Source organism: Cydia strobilella, chromosome Z (assembly GCF_947568885.1).
Source record: "Cydia strobilella chromosome Z, ilCydStro3.1, whole genome shotgun sequence".
NCBI classification, from domain to species: domain Eukaryota; kingdom Metazoa; phylum Arthropoda; class Insecta; order Lepidoptera; family Tortricidae; genus Cydia; species Cydia strobilella.
This window is the reverse complement of record NC_086068.1, coordinates 20,106,289-20,123,776: the sequence shown is the minus strand read 5'-3', so window position 1 is coordinate 20,123,776 and position 17,488 is coordinate 20,106,289. Positions and strand designations below refer to the sequence as shown.

General features: G+C 37.1%; 1 protein-coding gene and 1 long non-coding RNA gene across 2 annotated transcripts in view; one reads left to right on the top strand and one right to left on the bottom strand.

Moving 5' to 3' along the window:
* Nucleotides 1-1,837, top strand: part of LOC134754514 (uncharacterized) — a 50,513-nt gene extending 48,676 nt beyond the window's left edge. The window contains exon 2 of the long non-coding RNA XR_010128920.1: nucleotides 1,771-1,837. This is a non-coding gene — a long non-coding RNA (uncharacterized LOC134754514). The remainder of the gene's footprint in view (nucleotides 1-1,770) is intronic.
* The window catches only part of LOC134754183 (uncharacterized), a 151,201-nt gene that overhangs the window by 96,436 nt on the left and 37,277 nt on the right, over nucleotides 1-17,488 (bottom strand). The gene's annotated exons all lie outside the window — the stretch shown is intronic.

Genomic DNA, 17,488 nt, shown 5'->3' with positions numbered 1-17,488 from the left:
ACAATAAACAATTTCTACGTATACTCACATAGCTGTTTTTACATTTCTAAGTTCTGCAGCATAGTAATCCGGATTATCTTTAAAGAAAAGTGCAACCATTGATGCGTCTATGTCTGGTAGGTTGCCGCTATCAGCTTTCACATATTTCGGCTCCATTTTGAGATTCTTATGAATATTGTGCTACTAGATATACGGATAAATCGGAATATATCAGAAAACTGTGGAACAATAACTAAAATTAACTAAATACAAATAAAACAGTTAAAATACTCAAGGCAATCAAGAATGTTTACGCGCGTGTGACGTCATCCGAGCGTTGACCAATCACAGAGCGTTCACGTCCCTGATGAAATTTCAAAAAATATTAAATTTTCTTTCGTTTATATTCCAAAAACTAAACATAATTTACATTCAAATATAGTGAAATTTACTTTATTAGTTTATTATCTTTCAGGATGACAGCAATTCGTTATATATTTTTAATGTTGTCAAATACCCTGTTCTAACCTAACCTAACGCAATGTTCTGATAGCATTTCGTTTCTTTAGGGGTCAAAGTTCTAATCTAACCTAACCCACTTTTCTGATAGCAGTTCTGTTCTGCGAGGATTGCAGTTCAAAAAAAAGTCCAGGTCCAAGTTTGGGTCTGGGTCCATAAAGAAGAGAATAAATCGCTAGACGTGAACTATATGTCGTTAAAGAGTTCCACTTTGATCATCATCAGCAGTTCCACTTCATCAAATGTCACTTTTTTAAATGGAAATGCTGGATTTGTTGATAAAAATACAAAAATCACTATATGTATGCCTTTCACATTTGAGGAGTTCCCTCGATTCCTCATGGATCCCATCATCAGAACTCGAGCTTGACAAAAATGTGTCTTGAAAACCTAACTTGCTTAACAAACATAACGAAGAGGACAAATCGCCAAACGTGAACTATGCGTCATTGATGAGTTCCGTTCTGATCATCATCAGCAGTTCCACTTCATCAAATGTCACTTTTTAAAATGTAAATGCTTGATTTGTTGATGAAAATACTAAAATCACTATATGTATGCCTTTAACATTTGAGGAGTTCGCTCGATTCCTCATGGATCCCACGTCGGAACTGCGTTTTGACAAGAACGGGACCAATCTGTATGTATATACTTTCAATCAAAAATAGCTATTTATGCAACAAGTGCGGAAAGTGTATGATTTCCGAAGAGTGGAATTTTATTCACGAGCGAGCAAAGCGAGCGAGTGTATAAAGGAATACGAGTCAGAAATCATCTTTACGCACATGTATCATACAATGTTTTACTATGCATTGTGCGAGTAAATAAAAAAACATAGTGAATGACGAGTTGAAGACAAGTTTTCCAATGGCGGGCTTTTTTCTTCTTAAATACATGCGCGTTATAGATTTCTACTACTGCGCATGTGCGAAAAGCGGCCATGTCAGAATGCAATAGAGCACAAGCATTAGTTACATTCAGCCAAACTTGTTAAGTGATTATTTATTTTATAAAATCGTGTATTTATAAATATTATATCATTTTTATTTATACGAAGAATAATAATATAATTAGTTTTAAATAGGTATTTATTTCTTATATAGTGAAAAAAAACTGTAACTAACGTTTATTTTTAATTATTATCAGCACGTAGTAAACCTCTTTGGATAAGGCTGAGAGCGTAGTTAAAAAATAATTGAAAACAAAAAGCACTAGTGCGGAAAAGTAGTACTTTCCGCATGATATGGCTCCGTAGGAAATGCACTTTTCGAGCACATGCATTGTAAAAGAATTTTCAAAATCGGTCCAGAAATGACGGAGTTATGAAGTAACAAACATTGTTACAACCGAATTGCGAACCTCCTCCTTTTGAAATCTTGAAGTCGATAAACAAATAAATTTTAGGAAAAATAAACCGACTTCAATGGGGGATGCCGCTGAAAGTTTACTTATTGTTGATGGTGTACTCTTAGATTCCAGACAATGAAATGAAAAAGACAGCATCTTTTGCCTAATTATCCTAATCCATCTTTTGCCTAATGGGGCCCACTGACTATCAGTCCGCCGGACGACATCAGCCTGTCAGTTGTTCGGAAATGTCAACATTTTGTTCTAACTGACAGGCCAATATCGTCCGGCGGACTGATAGTCAGTGGGCCCCTTAATTTTGCGTAATTGCCTAATTATTATAATATTGCCTAATAATGTAGAAAAGGAGGTAAAACCACCCACTTTTCTAGTAGCATTTCGTTTTTGTAAGGGTCGCAGTTCTAACCTAACCTAACCTACTTTTCTGATAGCATTTCGTTTCTGTAAGGGTCACAGTTCTAACCTAACCTAACCTACTTTTCTGATAGCAGTTCTGTTCTGTGAAAATCGCAGTTCAAACCCACCCACCCACCTAACCCACTTTTCTAGTAGCATTTCCGGGTCCGGGTCTGGGACCGAATCCGAGTCCGGTTCCGTGTCCGGCTGTCCGGGTCCAAGTTTGGGTCTGGGTCCATAAGGAAGATAACAAATCGCCAAACGTGAACTATGTGTCATTGAAGAGTTCCATTCTGATCATCATCAGCAGTTCCACTTCATCAAATGTCACTTTTTTATATATATAAATGCTGGATTTGTTGATGAAAATACAAAAATCACTATATGTACCTATGCCTTTCACATTTGAGGAGTTCCCTCGGTTCCTCATGGGTCTCATCATCAGAACTCGAGCTTGACAAAAATATGTCTTAAAACTTAAGTTGCTTAACAAACATAAAGAAGAGGACAAATCGCCAAACGTAAACTACGCGTCAATAAAGAGTTCCATTCCGATCATCAGCAGTTCCACTTCATCAAATGTCACTTTTTAAAATGGAAATGCTGGATTTGTTGATAAAAATACAAAAAACACTATATGTATGCCTTTCACATTTGAGGAGTTCCCTCGATTCCTCATGGATCCCATCATCAGAACTGCGTTTTGAGAAAAACGGGACGGGACCAATCTGTATGTATATACTTACAATCAAAAAAAGAATTTTAAAAATCGGTCCAGAAATGACGGAGTTATGGAGTAACAAATAACAAACATTTAAAAAAAACCGAATTGAGAACCTCCTCCTTTTGAAATCTTGAAGTCGGTTAATAAGTAGTAATGTTCTAAATTGAAATAATCAAAATTACTTCTGACCCTTTCAGAAGTACACACCATTACAGGCAAAACTTGGTGTTTGTTTCTGTAAGCTATATTTCCACCATGCATGTTGGAGCATCCCGTATCATACAATACTACACAAAAGACCAAAATCCGGGTGTCCAACGTCTGATTCGCGAAAAAAAATGTGCTCCAAAAGTTGTTTAAGTATGTACCTATGTAATAGTTAGCGGAATAACTTTTTTAATACAGTTGCTCAAAAAGTGTTACTTTACGTAGCTGTTTAGCGTGCCGAATGTTGGTTTTCGCGAACTAGTGCTTTGCACTTTTCCAATTTTTTTAAATGTATACTTGTTCCAATTCATGACTACTTATTAATGAGTGTTAATATTAGTTTCCTTTAAACGTCGTAATCAACATAAAAACCTACTGTTAATGTAAATATTCATTTATTAATTACCTCTTCATCATTATAAAACGTTTATTTTATAATATTCAATATTGACAAACCGTTCTTAATAAGTTGTCTGAATGGAACGGAATAGCTATGGAAGGTAGAGGTAGGAACAGCTGCCGAAACGCCTGTCAAAGAAGACTCGTTTTTTCTTACTGCAAGCATGTTCACCCGCAGAAGTGACACAGAGCTTAACTGCGTCTGCTTGGTCACTACGATTCAAATGCAACAGATCCCGGTGTTTCCTGAGTGCCTCAGTCAGTGTTTCGTCGTTGTCATCAAACCAGTCCTCACGTCTACATGATTTTTATTTTTATGTTTATTGGTCCACCAACAATTGTTTACACTTTGTTAAGTATAACTACAAACGTTTAAACTATTATCGCTTAGCGTAACAATTACTTAAAGGTAAACACCACATGCATTGAATGAAGTAAGAAGACTGCATCTACGTGACATACTTTACAATAATAATAATACATTAATTATAACAGGGACTAATACTGTTTACAATCGAAATTAACTATCCTATCGTGAGACATATTTCAAGATGTTTAGATCAGTACGGCTTCACTCACTATTATTTTTAGTTGTTTTACAATAACAATAACAATGCAGAGATTACTAATAACTACCTTAAGTGGATATCATTAACTTATACTATACTATTATTTTTTGCTAAGCAGGAGCGACCAGATTTTTTAAAATGATGCGCAGAGTCAAAGTGTGCATCCATTACATGGCTACAACTATTCACTACTTTAAAAGAAAAAAGTAAACAACTTTGTACTGCCGACTTTATGACGTCACAGCAACTACCCCCACCACTTTCGCGCTTGTCATCTCATATATTTGTGTTCACGACATCATACTGAATGCACTGATACCAAATATACCCATGTCCGGAACGACATGAGCGACAATCGATTTCTAGAAGACTTCTGGACAAAAAACCGACCCTCTATAATCTATAATATAAGTGTTTAGGTGAGGGCCGTCGCCGAATTGTCACCCGAGCACGTCATGTAAATGTAAATCGAAGCCACAAACGTCTGTCTACTATCAGCACAGTTTATCATGCTAGTTTCATTTGGCATGTAAAATTCAGCCAACAATCGTCATAATATTATATAAGGCTTGGCTAGTTTATCCCAGCAAACCAAGAACATATTTAGAAGATCAAGATAAATTAACCTTACTGTATATAAACAGTAACTTGCGTAAAATATAATAATTTAACTTGATTAGCCAATTACATATAAATAAGATAAATTATGTATATGTATAAACTCCCGGGAGCTTCAATTTTTCCTAATTCCAAAGTATTCTATTATTTCCAAAGTATTTTATTATAAGTATTTCTGATTTTCTACAGATCTTGGAACGTATATAGGATCTCAATCATTATGTCGATGAAATCGACAAGGCATATCCGGCGATTGATAATAAACATGGATGACTAACTTCAAAGAAAAAATATCAGCTTAAAAAGGCTACAAAATTAGAATACGCATGCTCACCAGCGGACCAATTGCAAAGTCAAAGTTTAGGTATAGGTTTTCTTCGACCAGGATTATGATTGGTCAATTTCACCGAACATATAAATAACACGCGTAGGTATAACTCCGCATATACCCTATCCAACAGTTAGTTATCTGTACTACGCAAGCATGTTCGCGCAACAGCGGAAATTTTAAAATAAGTATTGGCCTAAAATTATTTGCTATTTATTTCGATTTCTCGCAAAGCACTTGTTATGATTCCGATATTTTATTGATAACAGGTGTTAAATAAACAGATAATTGTAGAAATATTTAAATTTAGAGTGTAGGTTTAAATCAACATATTTTTTAAGCAAAAAATAAATAAAAAAAGTCATAATAAATAGATCTCACTGAATCTCATTGGTGACAGTTTCCATATAAACTAAGATTTATATTTTGACTTAATTATCAAATTCGAATTGTATACGAATTGCTAAGTTACATTTATATCGATTATTTAAAAATAAAACTGTAAATTGAGCTAATTTTTCACAGCTCACAGGAAATACTGGAGATTTTTTTGTTTTTAATCAAACTAAGTTAAGAAATATAATTAGTGTTGTTAAAAGACTAGTCTTTAAGACTTTTGAACCTTAACGACTCGCGAACCTTTAAGGCTCAAGCTTTGAAACACAGAATAACTAATAGTACTACCGTACAGAAAATTCACTCCTTCACAAAAGTCAGATTTAGGTATAAAATTATACCTATACTCGCCGCCTGCAAGCAAAATTGAAACTTATAACCGCGCACGAACCGTGAATCTTCTTTGCGTGCCGCAGTTTTATAATCGAGCTGTGAGTGTCGGCACGGGGTTGTCACTTGACAAGTTTTTGTACCTATACCTACTGATTTATTGTTTGTAAGATAAATATGAAGGAATTACAAACGTTGATTCTGTGAACATATTTTTTTTTATCCGGGGATAGTATGTCTGATTCTCAGGGAAGTAGGTATGCTACAGAAGTACTTATTCCTTTGAAAATATGTCGGTCAATATAGTCCAGAATTAAAAAAAAAATGGTATTTCTGCTTCCTTGTTCTTCCGTTTATTCACACATCCGTAAACAGAACAATATCTAGATTTATTCATTATGTATTTTCAATTTTGTGCGAGTCGAGCGGCAGCCCATTGCCATACGCCTGCCCGGGAGGCGCGCCGGCCAAATGTACCTAAACTACGAAGTGACACCCCCCTGTTTGAAAGCTAGAGCGTTAAAGGTTTGCTCACAAAGCGGTTTAGAACCTTAACGACTCAAACTTTTTATGACTTGTCAAAATGAAGTCTTTAAGACTCTGGCCTCATAGGGAACTCTAGCTTTTTAACTTAAGGTCAAGCCCCCGAACCTTAAAAGCTTGTGTCAAGCTTAGAGCTCATACGTTGAGCTCTCTTTGCAGAAATTATTTTTGTGTACAGAATTTACGATATACCTATCTATATCGGAAGAGTAACTTAACATCAGTTAACGCATTTACTGCCTGCAACGTATACAGGGTGGACCATTTAGAACCGTGATTCCGTTGCGTATACATATACATTTTCTATGAAACTATATTTTAAAATTTTCCCGTTACGTTCCGTCCTATATGAGTGAGTCATAAGAAATAAAAATAAAAGTATTTAAAAAAATATTTATTACTTAATTAAGACTGGGTGATTACTTGAACCGCTTGAACGTTTTAACTTTTAACCGCCTCCGCTATTGACTAATTCATGAACGCAAACTAAACAACTAAGAAACAAAAAAAACAAAACGGTTTCTGCAGAACTACCACCACACTATTTGTGGACTTCGTCAATATTGCGGACAGAGGAATAAGAAGGTAAAATTCTAGTACTAGTCACTGAGCCAACCCGCGGACTGACAGAGACGAACGGACAGACATGGCGAAACCATAAGGGTTCCTAGTTGACTATACGGAACTCTAAAAACGCGATAAGTCATAATTATCTTTTTCTGTTTTTCCCTATTTCACAAAAACGTATTAAATTTCACTCTTACCCTATAGCATAGGTTGATCTTATTTGTTAAAATCTTTTACTTTTTGCTCCACAAACCTTTACTGCTAAAAACCTTACAGACTTAAACCTTCAAAGCTTAGGAGGCTTTAAAGCTTGAGGCCAAAAGACTCGAGGTTTCTTTGCTCGTAAGCAGCAACACGAACTCTTAGTTCGAGTCGTTAAGGTTCCGAGGCTTTAAGGTTCGAGGCTTCAAGGCTCAGCAGTCGCGACTTTACGCCTCAAAGCTTAAATCCACAACACTAAATATAATTGATACATTATCTCGACTGTAGGACTTGGTCATGGTCAGTATAGCGCTCTAGATATTGACCCTAGGGTCATTAATTTCCTGAAGAGTTCAATTACGGCACCGGGGATAATCTTCGTACCCCTCTAGGTGACCCTTAATTTATATTAAAAACAAACCAATAAAACAAAAAAAAACTTTATAGGGCTGTATCTCCTAAACCATGCGTCGTAGCGCAAAAATAATTAAATTTTCGTTCCCCTTTATAATACCCCAAAGTAATATACAAAAAACACAATGAAAATCAAAAAAGAAAAAAAAATCTTTATAGGGCTGTATCTCCTAAACCATGCGTCGTAGCGCAAAAACAATAAAATTTTCGTTTCCCTCTAGGTGACCCTTAATTTATATATAAAAAAAACAATATAACAAAAAAAACTATAGGACTGTATCTCCTAAACCGTGCGTCGTAGCGCAATAATCAAATTTTCCTTCCCCTCTAGGTGACCCTTAATATATATATAAATAACAAAAAAAAACTATAGGACTGTTTCTCCTAAACCGTGCGTCGTAGAGCAAAAATAATCAAATTTTTGTTCCTCGTCGATACTCCACGCACTGATTACTGAATAACCTATCACATTACGACATGAAACAATCATCATCATCATCATGTTTGTATTGCATATTTGAGAGAAGCACTACCTATACATACCTCGCCGCTCATAACTACCGTCTATTCTATTCGGCCGGCAACCCCTACTTTACGGCCTCTGTAGTAATGTACTATTTTTACCTTCCAAAAAGGAATAAAGTACCTACAGATACCATTCGATTCCTTGCATTTTGTCCAAAAAAAAGATTGTACAGCAACTATATGCATAAACGCAATATTTCACCGACAAAATTTCATTCAAGATGGGCCCTCAGTGACCTTGACGTGACGTTCATTTATCGTTTTGTTAGGAGCGTTTCGCGTGAAGTACGACTGTCAGATTTCATTTCTGAATTTTGTATTGCTTTAATGCAATAGGTCCCTTATAGACATTTGATCCCAAAAACAAACCTGATCGATTGATTACCATTAATAAAAATGTGCCATCAAGCCTATTAGCACAATCGAATTAAGTCTAACCTCGAAATCCTTCCAAAGATATGAAAATTGGTATGTATGTTAATTAAAGGTCTCTTTTTCATGTCCACACTATTTGACATTTGGGGACCTCGAGGAATCGCAGCCATCTTGGAAAATGTGTACCATACTGGAGAAATTTGCGTTTTACTCTAAATATACGTTCTCTATGAAAATATGGTGTAAGGCAACATTAAAGCTTATTAAATTCTACACAAAAAAGTCCTACATAGATATCTTTGCGGAACATCTTGTTATAGAAAATAATAGCTGAATCCAGATTTAGCGCTTATACCCTGGCGCTAGTCGCTATTGTTGGCCGTAAACTCTTACTTTCTAGAGTATATATCTGCTTAACGGTGTAATAAAAAATTATGAAAAAAATATATATTAATCTACATTTTATGTACAACATTCCTAAAGTTTTGACTTTTTCCCTGTGACTTATAGTTTCTCCATAAAAGGAACATTACGACAGGCCGTTTTGCGACTAACTTTGCTTATATCTCCCAAACGGTTTATTCGATTAAAGTTATTTTTAAACTAAAATAAATGTTTTAACAGCCACTACAGATGCAACGTTTCATAATGTTAAAAAAATAATATTTTTTTGAAGAAATCGGATATTATTCAACATCTCGTGCGTATGTAGCTCGAAAAAAGCGTGGCCGACAGTCGTGTGCTAGCTTTGAGACGAGGAGGCTGTGTCGCTCGTCGTTCCGTGCCTTCCTTGTACTCTGTATGCTTGTGCTGAGCCCAAGTGCAATAAAATTGGAATTATTGTGGCCAAAGACTAAATAACTGCAGAAAGTTGATTTGGTTCTGAAGCGCTTTAGCGCGCTTAATACGGTGTTTCGCAGCCTATTATTACGAAAATAATGACAATGTTTCTACTTATGTTTGAGAAAGCTTCATTTGAAATATAAAAATAAAAGTTTTTAAACATGCGCGGACATATTGCCATTTTTACGTTTTTAATAAGGTGCGATTCCTAACAAAACTAATTAAATAATTAATTGTTTAATATAGGCTATCAATTTACGTTGTATTTAGATATTTATTTATTTATTTTTAAGTTTAAATTTTTTAAATTGTGTTGGGAGATTGGGTAATCTCACATTGATTGGTGGTGGTTGATGATGAAAAAGAACAGTGACAAGTAAGAGTCAATTGATATTCTTTTATAAGCTAATCATAAATGAAAGTAGGCATAATCCAAATATAAACTACCTATATTTAAGTAAGGGTTATTTACCTTACAATTGATTAAGCCGTTTAGTAAAAAGACCAAAACGGCCAGTCGTATTTTTTCTTGGCGAACTATAAATTAAGGCGAAAGGAAAAACTAAAACGTACTACTTACCACCGCAACGATAATATGAGTACCTATGCTATAACGCAATAGTTAGTTCGTATTTTACAAATGTTTTCTTGTTCAGATACGAATAGACCTTGCATTTTCCGCAAAGATATCTAGGACTATTTTGTGTAGAATTTAATAAACTTTTATGTTGCCTTACACCATATTTTCATAGAGAACGTATATTTAGAGTAAAACGCAAATTTCTCCAGGATGGTACACATTTTACAAGATGGCTGCGATTCCTCGAGGTCCCCAAATGTCAAATAGTGTGGACATCAAAAAGAGACCTTTAATTAACATACATACCAAATTTCATATCTTTGGAAGGATTTCGAGGTTAGACTTAATTCGATTGTGCTATATTGTGTGCCTAATACTAAAATTAATTAATATTAAGATTGCTTATTTATTGACGAAATTCATCCCCTAATACGCTGCTTAGTTACGCTCGTAGTGCTCGTCTTAGCTTGCAGCATAGTTTTCCCGGTGTATAACGAAAATTCTTCGTAGGAAGCGTCACGAAAATATGTTGTAATTAGCGCTGGATATGTTAATTGCCTGCCTCGCCTACGGCTCGTGGCAAGATATCTCGCTACTCGTGAAGTAATGACATATATACTTTCCGCACTAGCATCGAAATGTACTATATTATAATTATTATAAAAAGGTCCATCTAATACCCGCGCAGCAAGAATAGTATTTTATACAATCGTGATATAATAGAGAGCTTTTCAGTCGAGTACCGTGTTTAAGCAACGAAGCTTGCTGAGTTGCTTAAGGTACGAGATTGAAAAGCTTGATTATATCACTATTGTATACAATACTTTTTCTACGAGACAAAAAAATTATACTTTCAACTAGTAGAATCATATAGGCAAACAAACCAAAAGTATACAGCTAAGATACGCGAGCTTCCGCAGCCCGCGATACCTTCATACTCGTACGTGCCCCGGCCGCCGGGCCCGGGAACCCCAGCGGGTTGGTCAACGACACCTCCTCGTAACTCATGACTATGAGGCCCTGGTACTTGCACCTAAATTCAAATTTAAGACAGTTTTTTTCTCGATTTTGGCCACCGTAGCCTATGGAGACTAACAAGCAACGCGGTGCTAAGCGGTTTTCGTAGGGTATGGATGTTGCTATATGAAGGGTGTCAGGTGCGCGTTTCTGATTTATGAAGCAATTGTGTCTACTACAACATAATTTTTTTTTTTGTTCGCCAACCAATCACAAAGCAGATGCGACGCAGCAGCGTGTTTAAGTACGCTAATTTGCATTGAATCGAGTCTCCTTAAACAAGAAATATTTTATCGAAATGTATGAAGTTCTATTTTCAAAAATTTAAAATTGACTAAACCGTATCGATAAAATTCTTATGCTTGAGTCGGAAGTGCCATAGACTATTCAACGTTGAAAAGAGTAAGGTTGTAGTGTTGCATGTGAAGTTATAATACACAGATTATACTCGACGAGTAGAAAATAGTACATTTTACAACTAGTGTGAAAAGACATTTCACACGTGTTGTAAACGACGTTTTTTAATACAATTGCGAAAAAATAATAAATTAATATATCATTAGTAGAATCATACCACCAAACCAAACCAAAACCAAAAGTACCTATACAGCTAAGATACGCGAGCTGCCGCAGCCCGCGATACCTTCATACTCGTGCGCGCCCCGGCCGCGGCCGCCGCGGGCCCGGCGCGGGTTGGTCAACGACATCTCCTCATAACTCATGAGGCCCTGGTACCTGCTCCGCGCTAAATTCAATTTTAACTGCGTTTCGAAAGTATAGTTTGGAACTAATAATTTTTAAGAAAAAAAAAACCGACTTCAATGGGAGATGCCGCTGAAAGCATTCTTAGATTCCAGACAATGAAATGAAAAAGACAGCATCTTTTGCCTAATTATGTAGAAAAGGAGGTAAACCGACCCACTTTTCTAGTAGCATTTCGTTTTTGTAAGGGTCGCAGTTCTAACCTAACCTAACCTACTTTTCTGGTAGCATTTAGTTTCTGTAAGGGTCACAGCTCTAACCTAACCTATTTTTCTGATAGCAGTTCTGTTCTGTGGGAATCACAGTTCAAAAGCTACCCACCCACCTAACCCACTTTTCTAGTAGCATTTCCGGGTCCGGGTCTGGGTCCGGATCGGAGTCCGGGTCCGTGTCCGGCTGTCCGGGTCCGTGTCCGGCTGTCCGGGTCCAGGTTTGGGTCAGAGTTCGGTCCGGGTCCGGGTCCGAGTTGGGGTCCATGTTCAGACCCGGGTCCGAGTTCGGGTCCAAGTTTGGGTTTGGGTCCATAAGGAAGAGAACAAATCGCCAAACGTGAACTATGTGTCATTGAAGAGTTCCATTCTGATCATCATCAGCAGTTCCACTTCATCAAATGTCACTTTTTTAAATGTAAATGCTGGATTTGTTGATGAAAATACAAAAATCACTATATGTATGCCTTTCACATTTGAGAAGTTCCCTCGGTTCCTCGTGGGTCTCATCATCAGAACTCGAGCTTGACAAAAATATGTCTTAAAAACTTAAGTTGCTTAACAAACATAAAGAAGTGGACAAATCGCCAAACGTAAACTATGCGTCATTAAACAGTTCCATTCTGATCATCATCAGCAGTTCCACTTCATCAAATGTCACTTTTTAAAATGGAAATGCTGGATTTGTTGATAAAAATACAAAAATCGCTATATGTATGCCTTTCATATTTGAGGAGTTCCCTCGATTCCTCATAGATCCCATCATCAGAACTCGAGCGTGACAAAAATGTTTCTTGAAAACCTAACTTGGAGGCGACACATTCACAATTCCGTAGAAAATGGGAACCCCGCCAAAGTTTGGAAGTTCTTAAAGTCACTTGGAGTTGGGAAGCAACCTCAAAACTCAATCAGTGATAGCGTTGACCTCGACCAGCTTAGCCTGCATTTTTCTTCTTCTGCCACTTTTTCTGGGTCAGTTAAGTTGGACACCCTTAACTTTCTTTCAAATATCCCAACTCCTGACTATCCCCCTTTCTCTCTTGCTCAATTTACTGACAGTGACGTTAAGACCCCCAAATATCTTTACCCCAAAATATCTTTACGATAAGCTGACGGTCGATAGGACGCGTGAACGCCGGCAGTGTGCGATACAGCTACTGACATCCCGACACGCTACATCAGCGTTTCGTGGTAGTTTTCGATATACAGGAGCAAAGATTTGGAATAACATTCCTCCGCCAATAAGGAACCTGCAAAATGTTAACACTTTTAGATGCAAACTCAAGAAGTTTATGTATTTACACCAACAATCACAGGAAACTTTGAGTCATGACACTAGTTGCATATAAATTGTCTCTCGTATTTATTTACCGTTCGTTTTTGTCCCTTTTGCTTTGCCATGTTACTTCTTTTAATTTATAATTTTAAGTGTATGTTAGGATTACGTCTTATGTTGCGATAATACCATTTAGTTGAGGTTATACCGTGCTTGCAGTTGCAGGCAGTTTTAGTTTTGCCAGTAGCCGCTGGCGCTAGCAGCTGCAAGCTGGTTTTTTGACAGATTTTTGGTTTTTTGGTCGCATTCATAATTATTAATTGTCTATGGATTTGTTTGTTTGTTTCTTGAATGTTTTTCTTTTTTTTTTCTTGTATACTTGTTTTTTTATTTTTGTTTGTGCTCTTCATGTATATTTTTTTGGTTTGGTTAATATGTTTGTATATAATTAGGTATTCTATGTGTGTAGCTTTGTAATGTTTTAATATGTATCTTTGTGTGTTATCTGTCGTGGCATCACCGAATGGGCCCTACGGAAGACCAGCGCTGGCTTTATAGCTAGCATTATGCTGAGTTGGGTCCATTTCGTGATGCACACTTGATGATCTCTTCTTTTCTTGCTGTTGTTGTCTGTACATGTTCGTACTTGTGTTGTGATCGTCACGAATAAATGTCTTTTATCTTTTATCTTTATCTTTAAGAAGAACGTAATAGCCATCTCGTCTAATGCCGTTGGAGTCGATAATCTGAGCCGAAACATGATCCTTCCCCTCATTGACCTCATAGCTCCTATTATCACCTGTATCCTCAATAGCTCCATTTCTTCTAATGTTTTCCCGTCGCTTTGGAAAGATGCCGACGTCATTCCTTTGCCTAAAAAATCCAGTCCTTCCGCCTTCTCAGACTACCGTCCTATTTCCATTCTTCCTTTCCTCTCTAAAGTTCTAGAGCGTCTAGTACATCAGCAACTTACTTCTTTTTTGAACAGACACGTGCTCATGAACCCATACCAATCCGGATTCCGTACAGGCCACAGCACAACTACTGCTCTTGTAAAAATTACTGACGATATCCGGGCCGGTATGGATAATCGTAAGATCACGGTATTATCGCTTCTGGATTTCAGTAATGCTTTCAACACGGTTGACTTCGACATCTTGTTAGGCATATTGCGTTCACTTAATGTATCTCCTGCGGTAGTTGACTGGTTTCACAGTTACTTAGTAGGGCGTCGGCAGCGTATAAAGGCGGATTCCTATCGATCTTCGTGGTGCAACACGCTTGCTGGTGTCCCACAGGGCGGCGTGTTGTCTCCTCTTCTTTTTTCTATCTTCATAAACTCTATCACTTCCAATATTTTGTCCTCCTACCACCTTTACGCTGACGACCTTCAAATCTACTCTCAGGGCTCTGTTACCGATCTATCACAGACTATCTGCGCCATGAACACTGACTTGGAGAGTATTTTAAATTGGAGTAAACGTTACGGTCTCAAGGTTAACCCTACTAAAACTCAGGTTATAGTCATAGGTAGCTCAAAGCTCACTGCCCGTATTGATTTAGGTTCTCTACCTGCCATTGTGTTTGACGGTATTCAGATTCCCTACTCTCTCCGGGTAAAGAATCTCGGTGTCATGATGGACCAGAGTCTCTCTTGGGTACCTCAGGTGAATGAGGTTAGCAGGAAAATGTTTGCTGCAACTGCATCACTCCGCAGACTCCGTAATTTCTTGCCTTACGCCACTAAGATTGCGCTAGCTCAATCCCTCTTATTGCCCATATTAGATTATGCCGACATTTGCTATCTGGACCTTACGGAGGACCAGCTGAATAAGCTCGAGCGCCTCCAGAATCTCGGTATAAGGTTTATATTTGGTCTGCGCAAATTTGACCATGTGTCACAGTTCCGTTCTCAGCTCAAGTGGCTTCCTATTCGTCTTCGCCGTGACTCTCATGTTCTCGCCCTTCTCTATGGCATTCTCTTTAACCCCGCTACACCACCTTATCTCAAAGAGCGTTTCAAGTATCTCTCTTCTATCAGATGTTCTCAGACTCATATTCTTGCTCCTCCCTCATCTACTTCTAAATTTTATAATAGCTCTTTTACCTTCCGGGCTGTTCGGCTGTGGAATGCTTTACCAGTAGAATTAAGATTAGCTAAATCTCTCCCCATATTCAAAAATCAGCTAAAACTATACTTTCTATCTCTGCCTTAAGTTGCCATTTTATATATTGTATATATGCTTGTATAAATATATATTATATATATATATATATTGTATTGTATATTTATTTGTGTGTTAGGTTTCGTTTTAATACTTATATGTATAAGTAGTAATTGTAGTATGTGTGTTTGTGTTTAATAGTCTCCATATTTAGCTCTTTGCACTACCTGTTGACTTTTGTATGAGTTCTACATTTCCTGCTACCCAAAGGTTGTCTGGAAGAGATCGCTTTTTAGCGATAAGACCGCCTGTTGTTACCTGGTTCTATTTTTTCTTTAAATATTTCTTTGTAGTTTTACATGTATGTAAAATGTATAATTTTGGTGCAATAAAGAATATTTACTTACTTACTTACTTACTTGCTTAACAAACATAACGAAGAGGACAAATCGCCAAACGTGAACTATGCGTCATTGAAGAGTTCCATTCTGATCATCATCAGCAGTTCCACTTCATCAAATGTCACTTTTCTAAGTGCTTGATTTGTTGATGAAAATACTAAAATCACTATATGTATGCCTTTAACATTTGAGGAGTTCCCTCGAGATCCCATCATCAGAACTGCTTTTTGACAAAAACGGGACCAATCTGTATGTATATACTTACAATCAAAAAAAGAATTTTCAAAATCGGTCCAGAAATGACGGAGTTATGGAGTAACAAACATAAAAAAAAAACGTACAACCGAATTGAGAACCTCCTCCTTTGAAATCTTGAAGTCGGTTAATTAATATTTTTTAAGAAAAAAAACCGACTTCAATGGGGGATGCCGCTGAAAGTTTACTTATTGTTGATGGTGCACTCTTAGATTCCAGACAATGAAATGAAATAGACAGCATATTTTGCCTAATTACTAATCTTTTGACTAATTTTGCCTAATTATTATAATATTGCCTAATAATGTAGAAAAGGAGGTAAAACCACCCACTTTTCTAGTAGCATTTCGTTTCTGTAAGGGTCGCAGTTCTAACCTAACCTAACCTAACCTACTTTTCTAATAGCATTTCTTTTCTGTAAGGGTCACAGTTCTAACCTAACCTAACCCACTTTTCTAGTAGCATTTCCGGGTCCGGGTCTGGGTCCGGATCCGAGTCCGGGTCCGTGTCCGGCTGTCCGGGTCCAAGTTTGGGTCAGAGTTCGGTCCGGGTCCGGATCCGAGTTGGGGTCCATGTCCAGACCCGCTTCCGGGTCCGAGTCCGGGTCCAAGTTTGGTTCTGGGTCCATAAGGAAGAGAACAAATCGCCAAACGTGAACTATGTGTCATTGAAGAGTTCCATTCTGATCATCATCAGCAGTTCCACTTAATCAAATGTCACTTTTTTAAATGTAAATGCTGGATTTGTTGATGAAAATACAAAAATCACAATATGTATGCATTTCACATTTGAGGAGTTCCCTCGGTTCCTCATGGGTCTCATCATCAGAACTCGAGCTTGACAAAAATATGCCTTAAAAACTTAAGTTGCTTAACAAACATAAAGAAGAGGACAAATCGCCAAACGTAAACTATGCGTCATTAAAGAGTTCCATTCTGATCATCATCAGCAGTTCCACTTCATCAAATGTCACTTTTTAAAATGGAAATGCTGGATTTGTTGATAAAAATACAAAAATCACTATATGTATGCCTTTCACATTTGAGGAGTTCCCTCGATTCCTCATGGATCCCATCATCAGAACTCGAGCTTGACAAAAATGTTTCTTGAAAACCTAACTTGCTTAATAAACATAACGAAGAGGACAAATCGCCAAACGTGAACTATGCGTCATTGAAGAGTTCCGTTCTGGTCATCATCAGCAGTTCCACTTCATCAAATGTCACTTTTTTAAATGTAAGTGCTTGATTTGTTGATGAAAATACTAAAATCACTATATGTAAGCCTTTAACATTTGAGGAGTTCCCTCGATTCCTCATGGATCCCATCATCAGAACTGCGTTTTGACAAAAACGGGACCAATCTGTATGTATATACTTACAATCAAAAAAAGAATTTTCAAAATCGGTCCAGAAATGACGGAGTTATGGAGTAACAAACATTAAAAAAAAAAAAAACGCAACCGAATTGATAACCTCCTCCTTTTGAAATCTTGAAGTCGGTTAAAAAGTAAAAAGCACTA